Source organism: Patiria miniata, unplaced genomic scaffold (assembly GCF_015706575.1).
Source record: "Patiria miniata isolate m_02_andy unplaced genomic scaffold, ASM1570657v1 HiC_scaffold_13, whole genome shotgun sequence".
Taxonomy (NCBI): domain Eukaryota; kingdom Metazoa; phylum Echinodermata; class Asteroidea; order Valvatida; family Asterinidae; genus Patiria; species Patiria miniata.
Window position 1 is genome coordinate 5,922,950 of NW_024037051.1, and position 12,151 is coordinate 5,935,100.

Below are 12,151 nucleotides of genomic sequence, written 5' to 3' on the forward strand. Positions count from 1 at the left end.
CCTACAGATGGAAGAGACATGGTTGGACACAGAAAATGGACAATAATACCGTGTCTATTTAAAGCTGAATGTACATTATCACTCTTGGATTTCAGCATTTGCCTACCTAAAGAAGATGTAATTAAGTGACATCCACAATTCAAGATCATTAACAGTTCAAGTGTCTTTTTTAAATAGTTGTAGGCCAGTTTCCTTATTTCAATTAAAATAGTTATTTGTTTTACGGTTAAGTTGCATCGAGGCGTTAAATTAACTCATAATGCTTAGGCACTCTCAAATAATTGGACTACCAGCCTAAAAGTTTCAACCAATTTACTAAAGCGGCTCGGGATATAACATGTTCGGGAAACCTTGAAATTCAATTTACTTTCTAACCCTCAAGTTTAATGAATTGATGAAAAAAAAAATCCTCAAAATGCTCTTCAAATAATGAACTCCTACAGCAAATGAAACTTCAAAATGCAAACTTTTATTATTATGTCAGGGCGGTGAAAATCAATATAAATTGCAATTCGCTGAGGATACTCCGACCGAGTAAAGTTTCCAACCAACCAACCAACCAACCAACCAACCAACCAACCAACCAACCAACCAACCAACCGACCAACCAACCAACCAACCAACCAACCAACCAACCAACCAACCTAATATCCCTTTTCTAAAACTCTTCCATTTGCGACAAATCAACCCACCTTGGAAATTCCTAGTTTTTGAGTAAAATCCATATATCTATTTCGTGAAAAACTTGTGGGGTACCAAAACGGTACCCCGCAAGTCGGTTGGCATTCCTTGTGGAGTACCTCCCATTGTTCCGGTACCCCACAAGGCAGTGTTTGTACACGCACACACACACACACACACACATATATATATATATATACTTGTTTCACATGACTAGTGTGGACTTTCCATTGCTTTCGTGTAGTTAAGAAAAACCAGTGAAAAAACTCATTTTTCTCAAACTGTGAAAACTCTTTCAACCCAATTTTTTTTCTATGATTCCCTTTAGTGTTTCTCTTCATTCTGCTACGGATAAACCTAACCCAAAAATGCCTCTAAACCTGTTTTCCAGAAATGGGGAAACACTGTGTGGACGTGGGGTAAGTCCACACAACGTCGGTGCTACCTACATTATGTGGACGTCTTTTGTTCGGAAGTCCACACTGCGTATGTAAGACAAACTCACCCCTACACAGGCATAGAAATGGGGTACTTCATTTTGTTCTCGTGTAATAACATTTTGCAACGTCGCATACTAACGTCAAAATGCTTTTATTTTAACCAGAATTAATTTTCTGGGCTGAAATTCGGACTAAATATCCCTGTTCTAAAACTCTTCCATTTGCGACGGATCAACCCACCTTGGAAATTCCTAGTTTTTGAGCAAAATCCAAAGTCGGTGGGCATTCCTTGTGGGGTACATCCCATTGTTCCGGTACCCCCATAAGGTAGTGGTTGTACAAACCCATGTTTGTTTTACATACCTAGTGTGGACATTCCTTTGTTTTCGTGTAGTTCAGAAAAACCAGTGAAAACAACTCATTTTACTCAAACCGGAAAACTCTTTCAACCCATTTTTTTTTGTCTATGATCCCCTTTAGTGTTTCTCTTTATTTTGCCACAGATAAAGCTAACCCCAATATGCCTCTAAACCTGTTTTCCAGAGGGGGAAACCTTGTGTGGACGTGGGCAAGTCCACAAAATGTCGTTGCTACCTGATTTATGTGGACATCTTTTGTTCGGAAGTCCACTCAAGTGAATGTATTGCTTGTACACCCACACACACACACATCCACCAGCCAACATAAGCGGCTCGAGCCCCGGCATGTTTCACACCGCCGTGGGAAAAAGGTGTAGCCCTATTCTTTTATCAAATGAATAGTAATCTATTGTACTTATTGTAGCTACCATGGTGTTCTAAAAGGGACATGCAAACGTCGAGTGCGTGAGTTTCACACGACGTTTGAAACTCAAGCTTACGACGTTTACCTGTCCCTTTTAGAACACCATAATAAAGTTGTACGGTCAAATTGCCCTCAGACTCAATTAACACAAGTATAGTTTAAAATATTTCAATTTATTGTGAAACACCAGCACGTTCTTAAGTGTTGATTGATGCTGGTGTGGAAACTATAGGACGTTTGAATTGGGCGCCAAGAAGCGCGTGCTGGGGCTACATGAGACGGTGAGAGGTCTTCTGTTTGTCTCCCTTTGTTAAAAAACGGGGGTTTGGGCGCGTGGACAAGCCCAAACGTAGCCTATAAAAAGTCCACAAAATGACTCAAATTCGTCATTCCGACAGACTCAACAGCTGCAGAATGATGCTGAAGATGGTCGTGCTTGCCGTGCTGGCCTACACGGCTTACTCCAAGCCAGGGGTACGTAGACTCTTCATTCAGTGCATCTTTGCAAGATAATGTTTCGAACATTGACGATTATTTTGTCGATATTGACGATTTTTTTTTATCCATGGTACTTTATAATCGTACCTCGTTTATTGTGTCTATTTTTTGTTTTGATGCATGCAGCGTTTTGAACATTTTTAATACAGATGAATAGTATCCTCATTGTCAGACAAATGGTTTTCAAAAACCTGTACCAACCTGAATAATGTTAAGACTGCTCTCCCTCACTCCCTGTACATCCAAATAGACCAATCAGCAGCTTAGTCCACATTTCTGATCGAAATAACGTCACGCAATTGGCTGGCGCGCGGGGTCGCACAAACGTTACATGATGGGATATATCAGGCGTTCGACCGTGGCTCTTGCACACGTGAATATCTGATCCTCAGACTACCCAAATACTAGTTTTCAAATTACGAATTGTTTGCGGCCCGGAAATACTCCAGTCGTTTTTTCTTTTGTGTGTGCTGTATTGGGCACGAAAAGAACCCAAAATAAAAGCGTCTTGAAGTTCTCGAAAGGGGTAACAACGTCAAAAGTAGAGAGAAAAAAGTAGTTTTTGTCCTTCATGATAAATCAGCATGAATATTGAACATTCGCCAGGGGAAATAGTCGACTACGCGGGTTAAGCAAGTTTAACTGCAATAGAAATTTTGTGGAAACTCATATCCATCCTCTATCTTATATAACATTTTACAAAAGGTGTAAAAGACACCACCCAATTATAAATGATTTATTTTCCAAGAAGTACAAAAGGGTGTGGTTTGGGTGTATTGAATACACCTGAAAACACTCGTATTCCTTATTTTTTTCCGCTGCGTAGGTTCGTACCAAAGATCTTGAATTTACAACACAGGAGCTCTCTCGCTACTTCGGTGTTAAAAGCCACGAAAAAGGTATTTGCAATTGATGTGGGCATCCGCGCTAAAACATCGTTTTATTTTAGTGACGTCTTTCCACACGGAATATGACAAAATTATGAACGTCTCTCGATTCATAAGAAATACGAACATTGCCGCATAAATATTTTGTTTATACGAAGTATAATTTATGTATCGGGTTTATTTGCAAACTACTGCGTTTATTCGCAAAGCTGATGCGTTTTATTTGCAAAACTATTTCGGTTCAGTATCACTTACAAAACCTGACACTATACTGCACATCAGTACGATGCTAGCTATTAAACTCAATATTCCAAAATGCATTGCCACAACGCATTCCTTTGTGCACGCTCATTACAAGGTGCAATAGTTTTTAAAAAAGTAGTGTTGAGAGAAGTCACCAAAAGTTCATTGCATTGAAGACCATAACATTTTTCTCTCTGTCCTGTGTAGCCCCGGAATATGAGATCGTGTACCCACTCGTAGTCGAAGCTGAAGGCAAGAGGAGTGTTGGCAAGGGAGCCACTGCCGCCTCATTCTTAGAACTGGAAGTCGAAGCCTTTGGAGAGACGCTTAACCTCATCGTAGACCACGACGACAGTAATTATGCCCCTGGACTCAAGGTTGAGATCTACACAGATGAAGGCATCCAGAAAGTGCCGCTTCGGACTGACTGCGTCTACACAGGGAAGGTAGCCGGTGAAAAGGACTCTCTTGCATCCGTAACCGTTTGTGACGGCTTGGTAAGTCATCGGCCTAGTGCTACGGTGAATCCCATAGCTGCCACCAAAATGTTTGATGAAGGGTTTATAGTATCATTGATTGGAATAAGTTTTGACATTTCCCAAGTAAATAATGAAAGGAATTATTTCAAAAGTAATCCTTGTCTGGAGCCGACACCAAAGGTCTGTTTGCATGCCTTTTATTCGGTTGTTTTATTTTCTGAATGGTGTCTTTTTTGCAAGATGGCGGTCATATTTCGCAACTATGGCCGTGGTGAGCTTTACATCGAGCCACTAGATGACGAACATGCCGTCAAGCGAGATGTTGGTCGGGGTCACCCGCACGTTGCCTATAGGAACAGACCAGTGGAAAGAGGGGCATTCTGCGAGACAGAACGTAATATAATGTATTTGCTTTTGTTTTTATTGATCACACTTTTAAAACAAATTCCGCAAGTAAGTCAAAACAATAAAGAACTCACATTTCTGACGCAGATCATTCATTCTGAAGCTGAAATCTGGAATGCTGAACTAAAGTTAAAAGGCTCAACTATTTCTTCGCCTTTATATAAACCTGCTCACAATAATTTCAACATTGATCTACCTTTTGTTGGTAATTTTTGACAATGAGTCGTCAGTTTCTTATGACAGCTTGTCAAACTCCAAGCTTGATGCCCGACTGGTTTGTTTTTTAATTGTTCTCCTAAGCGCCACCAACTTTGCCGTTAACATTTGCTGACGAGCCGCCAGAAACCTTGCTGATTGACACGAAGGCAACGAAATATCTGGAGCTGGCATTCATTTCCGATCCAATGTACACTATTATTAAAGGGGGCAGCACCAGCACAGCCACCACGTGCATTAACACCCTCTTCAACGCGGTGATTTTCGGATGAAATCCGATAATTTGCAATTATGCGATACCGGTTATATAATGACAGAAACCTTGCTCAAAGTGAAGGTTAGACTGTTTGTTACAACTGATAATATAGCAACCAACGGATAGCGTATCACCAACCTATAATTTCACACACAAATTGACCGGAGCTGTAGCACTATAACCGATCATTGACCAATAGTTGTAGTAAATGTTGCCACACCGTGGGTCAACTGTTGTTACATTATCGGTTAGGATCGAACAATCAGTCAAAAAGAAGAAGCTATTGCTTTAAACGAAAAAGCGAAAGCAGTTGACCTTATAAGTGCCTCTAATTTTCCATTTATCAATGTATACCTAGTGTGTCACTAAAGCATCAAATAATGTTGAAAAGCGGGAACTGTTGTAAAGAAAAAAGGTAAGCCTATAAAGTAAAAAAAAAAAAAAAAAAAAAAGAGTCCATTGGAAGAAAGGGAAAATTGGCCTACATGTGCTCGAGCTTATGCCAGTTTTTCATACCACGTTGCGATACAGATGCCTTTGTTGAGTTATTTTCCTGCGCCCATTGGCGGCGTTGGTGTCATTAGCAAATCCGAATGAATTTGAAGGCCAGATGCAGGCAGTTGACCAAATAGGTGTTGCTCGACCACGCCCCCATTATCATTTTGCCGGTATTATTTTGTCGTCACCATTGTTACCTTATTTTTGATACTTTTGAGAAGGCTTCTGCTTCTGCTCTTATACTGGCTGGACTCTATGACGAGTATAATAGCCAGGCTTGTGCGAGGGTGTGTGGGGATTTATTGGAGTTGCTGCTAAAAACTGATCAGTGACGTTGCATTGACTAATGAATCGTCCAGGGCATTCCACTCTACCACAGTTCGTGGGAAAAATTAGAACTTGTGGATGTCCAGGCGTGCACTTCGGGTGATGTAACCTTTGGTGTTGGTATAGCGGGAGCGGTTCTTCACATTGTGCGCCTACCATTGTTGGTGATGAAAGACGCATATTTACAAGTATTCTTCAGCGATTTTTCCTCTTTGCTTTCTCATTCTTATATATAATTAAGGTGAAAAATGTTTTGCAATTGGTTTCTCTGAGAGGAACTGCGCTGGTTCCCAAGCTGACGTATGTCAAGGTCTTTGGATCAATGGAGGTAGGTTTATGGTGAAACAGCATATGGAAGAGAGTCATGGAACAAAAGTTGAAGTTCAAATTAAAGCAGTCTATCTCTAATGAAGACTGGATTCGCTGAAGCCCATATGAAGTATTTTTTTTTTTAATATTGCATCAAGTCTAACGTGTCCAGGCTACATCTATCCTTTGACTGAAACTGTCTTTCTTTGTATTGATATATTTTTTAACTTAACGAAAACAATAACGGAAGTTTTGCAAGGTACAGAATAGTGTCTGCAACAATTTGATTATTTGGACTGTGGCTCACGTTTTAAACATATTCCCTTCTTGCCAAAAATTTAAATATGCCCTAAAGAAAATGATAAAGACACATGAAAGAAAATGTCAGTTTCCAATGCATTGTTACCCTATTAAAATACGTGTAGGCGTTTTAATCGTTCTTCACAGTATTACCTTAACAATAGCTATACAGTTTAGCAAGGTTGAACTGTTCGACGAAGACCATTTGCTTGCCATCATCACATAGTTTTTGTCTGGGTTTATTTAGCCTGGATTGGTAATGCATGTTGATGCTGACGACTACCTTGAAGGCGCTGCGCAATGGCAACATAATAATAGGAAATCGTCCTCAAGCATTGAGCATTGGGACAACGCTGCATTCTTGACAGGGTGAGTATTCGTGCGCAACATTGGCGTAAATCTGTGTCTGCGAGTGGGGCGGATTATTGTCGGGCCGCAAATAATTCGAAATCGATTTCTAGAGCAAAATTGGAATATCACAACTATTTTTTTGTCGATATCGTATTTAGAAGTGGAAACAATGTCTTGCTAGAAATAGCAATTAAAAAACAGATTTACTCTCGTGGTTGAATCTCGAAGAGCAGGACGGAGAAAACAACTAAAAAAGAGTAAAAATTCTAAATACTCAAAGTAAGAAAAGAACTAAAAACGAAACTTGACATGTGTAATACGTGGGGTGGAGAGCGTGAAACTCGACGGATTTTGAGCCTTGTTTTGAAAAATAAACAAACAAACAATGCAGGTTCCATAATTTTGATCAGATGTTTCAATAATAGACTTTAGTTTTGGACTCCAAATACCTACATGAAATGATAAAACTACTCCACACCCTTTGCGCTTTGTGTTTTCCTTTCGTCCCAAACAGAGTAGACATTTCAAGTTCAACGGCTGGTGACGGTTTACTGGGCATAGCCTACGTTGGGCAGTGTGGCCAGTGGGGTGCATCACTCAGTGAATTCCGTGGATTGGATGCCACTGGCACTACCGCACACGAGATCGGACACAAGTGAGTTTAGTAGCTATTATGGCAAACATAATTATAATCTTTTTGCTATGTTCACCAAAAATGGCCGCCACACACAAGGAGCCTATAATATTGATCCTGTAGGGATGACAATTTTCGTTTTCTACATTCCCGTGTAAGCTACTTCCCAGTGGCGGATCTAGAGGAGGGTTGCAACCCCCTAAACACCCTTTCGGCCGCTGATTAATGTTCTGGTCCTCGTAAATTGGGGAAAAATTAATAAATGGAATGCTTAAGTTCCTAGATGTATTCTCAAACTGCATTAGAATGCAGGAGAATGTTTTGTACAATTCAACATTTTAGGGTGGGGGGGGGGGTGCCCTTGGCAGGGTGTGCCTTAGGCACGCCTTCCCTCAAGCCCCACATTTCCTGAAAGCTACATCCGCCCGTGCTTCCATTCGCATATAATTTTTCGAGGACTTTCAAAGCTACGTGCTATCACAATGGTGATATCGTTAATTTGGCATGCTGGTTTGGCGCCTTCGCAGGACCCATAGCTATTAAAAACGCCCGCAAACGGGGCCGTATCATAAGTCCGACGCCTCATAAGTCCGACATTTCCGGAATTATGAGGCGTCCGATTTATGAGACATCGAACTTATGGATTCGGCCACATTGCTCTGACACCTCATAAGTCCGACACCTCATAATTCCGACAATCGACAAACGATGTTTCGGACTTGAGGCGTCGGACTTATGAGGCGTCGGACCTATGGGCGTCGGACCTATGAGGCGTCGGACTTATGGGTCTTTATTTGGTTGGGAGATGAGATTTTGTCAGACTTGTGAAGCGTCGGACCTACGAGGCGTCCGACTTATGCGCGGACCACCCCCCCCCCCCCGAAAACACCTTTGCGTGATTTAAAAAAAAAATTCGGATTTTTTTATTTATTCAATTTTCAAAATGTTCATGTCTACAAACGTGTCTAAATCTCCCCTTGCACCCTTATACCCATCACGTAAATCACTTTATTTCATCTGCATTGGTTCAATACATGTAGTCTACCTCATTGGTCCAATGGTACATTATTAAAACTGAAGACACTTTATGGCTTGATGGGTACAGCTCAGATACATTGTGTGCAGATATGAATGAAAAACGTGATTTATGTTATGTGTAATGGTATGTACACAAAACGAGTACAGTCATCCATGGGAATGTTTATTTCATAAAACTTTCAAAATGACAGCACTGATCCTTGTAAACTTATAGTTATTATAATGTGAATGTATATTGTGAACTTATAGTTAATATTAAATATATATAAATATAATGTGTTTGATGATGGTTATATCATATAGATGAGGTCCTTCATACGAGGTGAAAACAGAAATCAGGCCTTGCACCTCTAAAAGGCATTCCATTAATCTCAATCTACATTTTTTTATGGTGAAACAGGAATAAGACTATCAATTGGGACTTTAATACACCTTTAGATGATTCAGGTAAGCCTACACCAGCACAGCTGATTCACAATATTACTAAACAGATCAATGAATGATTAAAGCAAAAGTGAGTGTGTTGTCATTAAAATTCAAATTCAAAGAAAAACTTTTAAACTCAGATCTTGACTTTAATCAATGATTCAGGTAATTATGCAAAACCTACATGTAAGTTGATTCGATGCTGATGAAGTCCACGTAGGGGTGTTTGAGAGTGTAAAGAACATCTTACACTTTGTAACTAGGTGGAATCAGTTGATTTAAATGATTAAAATGACCCGCAATCAATTTATTTCGCTAAAAATAAGATTTCTACAAAGAAGTGATTTAAATCATTGATATTAAAAAAGATCATTCGATTTAAATCGCAATTTATATCAGTGATTTCAATCAACGTGATTTAAATCAACCAACCCTGTTAGAACGCATCCCTGGTCAGTTTATTCCCATGAGCTTAGTCAATTTCAAGATGCCTATGACTTATTCTAATGATACACTTGGCGTAATGATCTGACTTCCATTCGATTAATAATTGTTGTTTGTACTGCCCGTTCACTAATGTCAGGATTATTTATTTTGTGATGGTTAGATCTATTTTATTCTCTCTGAAAAAAATTGAAAAGTTTACCTGATGTTTTTTATCCAAACGTTAAGAGGAATTAAAATATGTAAACGCTTTTGTATTTATTAGACGTTTTAAGGTTGTACCAAAATATTTTCAACCTTCGGGTTGCAAGCAAGTAAAAATAAACCAATAATAATAATACTTAAGAAAAATAGTGATGCGGAATGAATATACGAGAAAGGGGTTAATGACCAACCTCGTCCCCAGAGCTTTCTTTATTTCCAACCTCATTTCCAATAGTAAGCCCTGAAATGGGAACTTGCTTCCTGTATCCTGCAATTAGCAGGTAATGGATTTATATCGTGTACTTGGTGTTGTTATTTTCAACGTGTATTACGTTTTTTTCACGTTTATTCTGTTATTCTTTCGTCCACAACTTCTGAAAAATAACCTTTCCTTTCCAACACATTAATATGCAGTGTGATACTGCATATTGGCTGGATAAGATTGTATTAACATTTTATCTTGAAACAAATCGTGTTTTCGTAACTCACGCTGCGACGAATTGATTCTGTTTTTATCCCAGACACCACATACAAAAACAAACACTGGTGTAAAACACAGGACAGCACCAGAATATTCTCATTTGCATATATACGTATCCAAAAAAAATTGGATATGCAAATGATCTAATACCAGGGTGAGGGAGAAGGTATATAGTGGTGGGAGCGTATTGCTCGACACCCTGGGAACCAGGTTGGTTAATGGCGTATCTGTGGTAAGATGTTATTGAAACCTTCAACGCCATCTTGATTTTTACATTTTTTTTTGCAACGATTACAGCTTGGGCATGTGGCATGATGCTTCAGGTCCATCGGGTGGTCCTAGAAACGGCTGCTCGTCAAGGGTTACTTGATGGCTCAATACAAAGCGAATCCTCGCTTAGATCTCGGCTGGTCGTCATGTAGCCGGAGCTACTACGATACCCGTATCACGTGAGTTGCCCCCCCCCCCCAAAAAAAGGGTACAAAACTAGACTTTTAATCAAACATATCAAGCTTGCTACCAAAATTGGACGGAGCACTCTGATTTGCTAAGAATCAAGAATCAGGAGGATATGAATATTTATATGATTTACCCATCTCACTCGGTGCAGGCGCCGGTCCCGGCCCACGGGTGTTATTACACTGACGCGCGTGGTGAATGCTTCCAGTGAGTGCTTCTAGTTCACCGTGCAACATAGCCTGGATCGCATCATCAAAGAACAAACAAACACCCCAAAACAAACAAACAAACAAACAAACAAACAAACAAACAAACAAACAAACAAACAAACAAACAAACAAACAAACAAACAAACAAACAAACAAACAAACAAACAAACAAACAACAAACAACAAACAAACACCCCAACAAACAAACAAACAAACAAACAACAAACAAACAAACAACAACAAACAAACAAACAAACAAACAAACACAACAAACAAACAAACAAACAAACAACAAACAACAAACACAACAAACAACAAACAAACAACAAACAAACAAACAAACACAAACACCAACAAACAAACAAACAAACAAACAAACAAACAAACAAACAAACAAACAACAAACAAACAAACAAACACCTCAGACAAACAAACAAAAAAGCAAACAAAAACAAACAAACAAACAAAAACAATATAAAATTATAATACCCGGATTGAGATCTATTAACAGATGTGATAATTTTCCACTATAATACCTGATTTTTGAAGGGCTAGAACTATTTTCCTTAAATACCATATTGATCTTGATTTTTCATTAACAGTCAGACGACATGCTACAACGATGCTTGAATTTTTACCAGGATGTGATTCAAATCGTAAGTACATATAATTTGCGTCACGTTCAATTATTAGCAGTAATTTCCCTTTTTTATTGTTTGCCTCTCTGGACCATCATAGACTGGGTTCAATTTTATCACTTTGATTTTATGGTCCTTAATCAATAAACTGAGGGTCCTTTAAGTGATTTTTTTTGGGGGGGGGGTTGAATTTGAGGGAGTAGATTAACTAAGTTTAGTATATGCAATGCTGTGTTCAAAATGAAACAAAATAAGAAAGACGTCTTGATAGGAACAATATCAGACAAGCAGAGTCTTTGCTTTCAAAAGCCACCTACTTTCTAAACCATGGGATCTTACGAAAGATATTTATTTGTATTTTGTTTGTTTGTATTTTCAGGACAAAGCGGGAAAATGATCGACATTGGTTTTTTTCTTTCGATTTAAAGTTTTTAAAATGCATTAAAAATAGGTCACTTGAAAGTATTGTTTTCATTCGTGAAGGACTGTTTCCACTGTTCAGCTCTTATACCAATACCGATAACACTCTACGCGTATAGAACCCTGTATGTATTATATTAGTCAGGAACACAATAGTGTGACTCATGTAGTGTAATTCTGTGTTCAGTTAAATTTCTTTTCACAAAACGTGCTATTCAGTATTCACATTAATCTTTACCCCGGGATAACAATAAGGCGTACGACGAAATTAGTGACTGAAGTTTCAAAATTAACTAAACGCTTAGCTGCAGACCACTGTCAGGCAACATTTTTGGTTTGAAACAGACTGTTAATTTGAAGAGACCACATTTCTGGCGGATTTTAACATTAAAAAGGACTTGATGAAAGCCACCAGATATCATTGTGAAATTTCCAAAACAGTCTCCCAAATTGAGCCTCTTCACCTGTATTGTTCACCCAGATTATGTTTACACTTATGATCAGTCATTAATTGCAAGTCTTGTA

The 12,151-nt window shown here is 39.0% G+C and overlaps 1 pseudogene; it reads left to right on the plus strand.

The window, feature by feature from the left end:
* The first annotated feature begins 2,318 nt into the window (after nt 1-2,318).
* Nucleotides 2,319-11,752, plus strand: LOC119719243 (annotated as a pseudogene).
* The last annotated feature ends 399 nt before the right edge of the window (nt 11,753-12,151 follow it).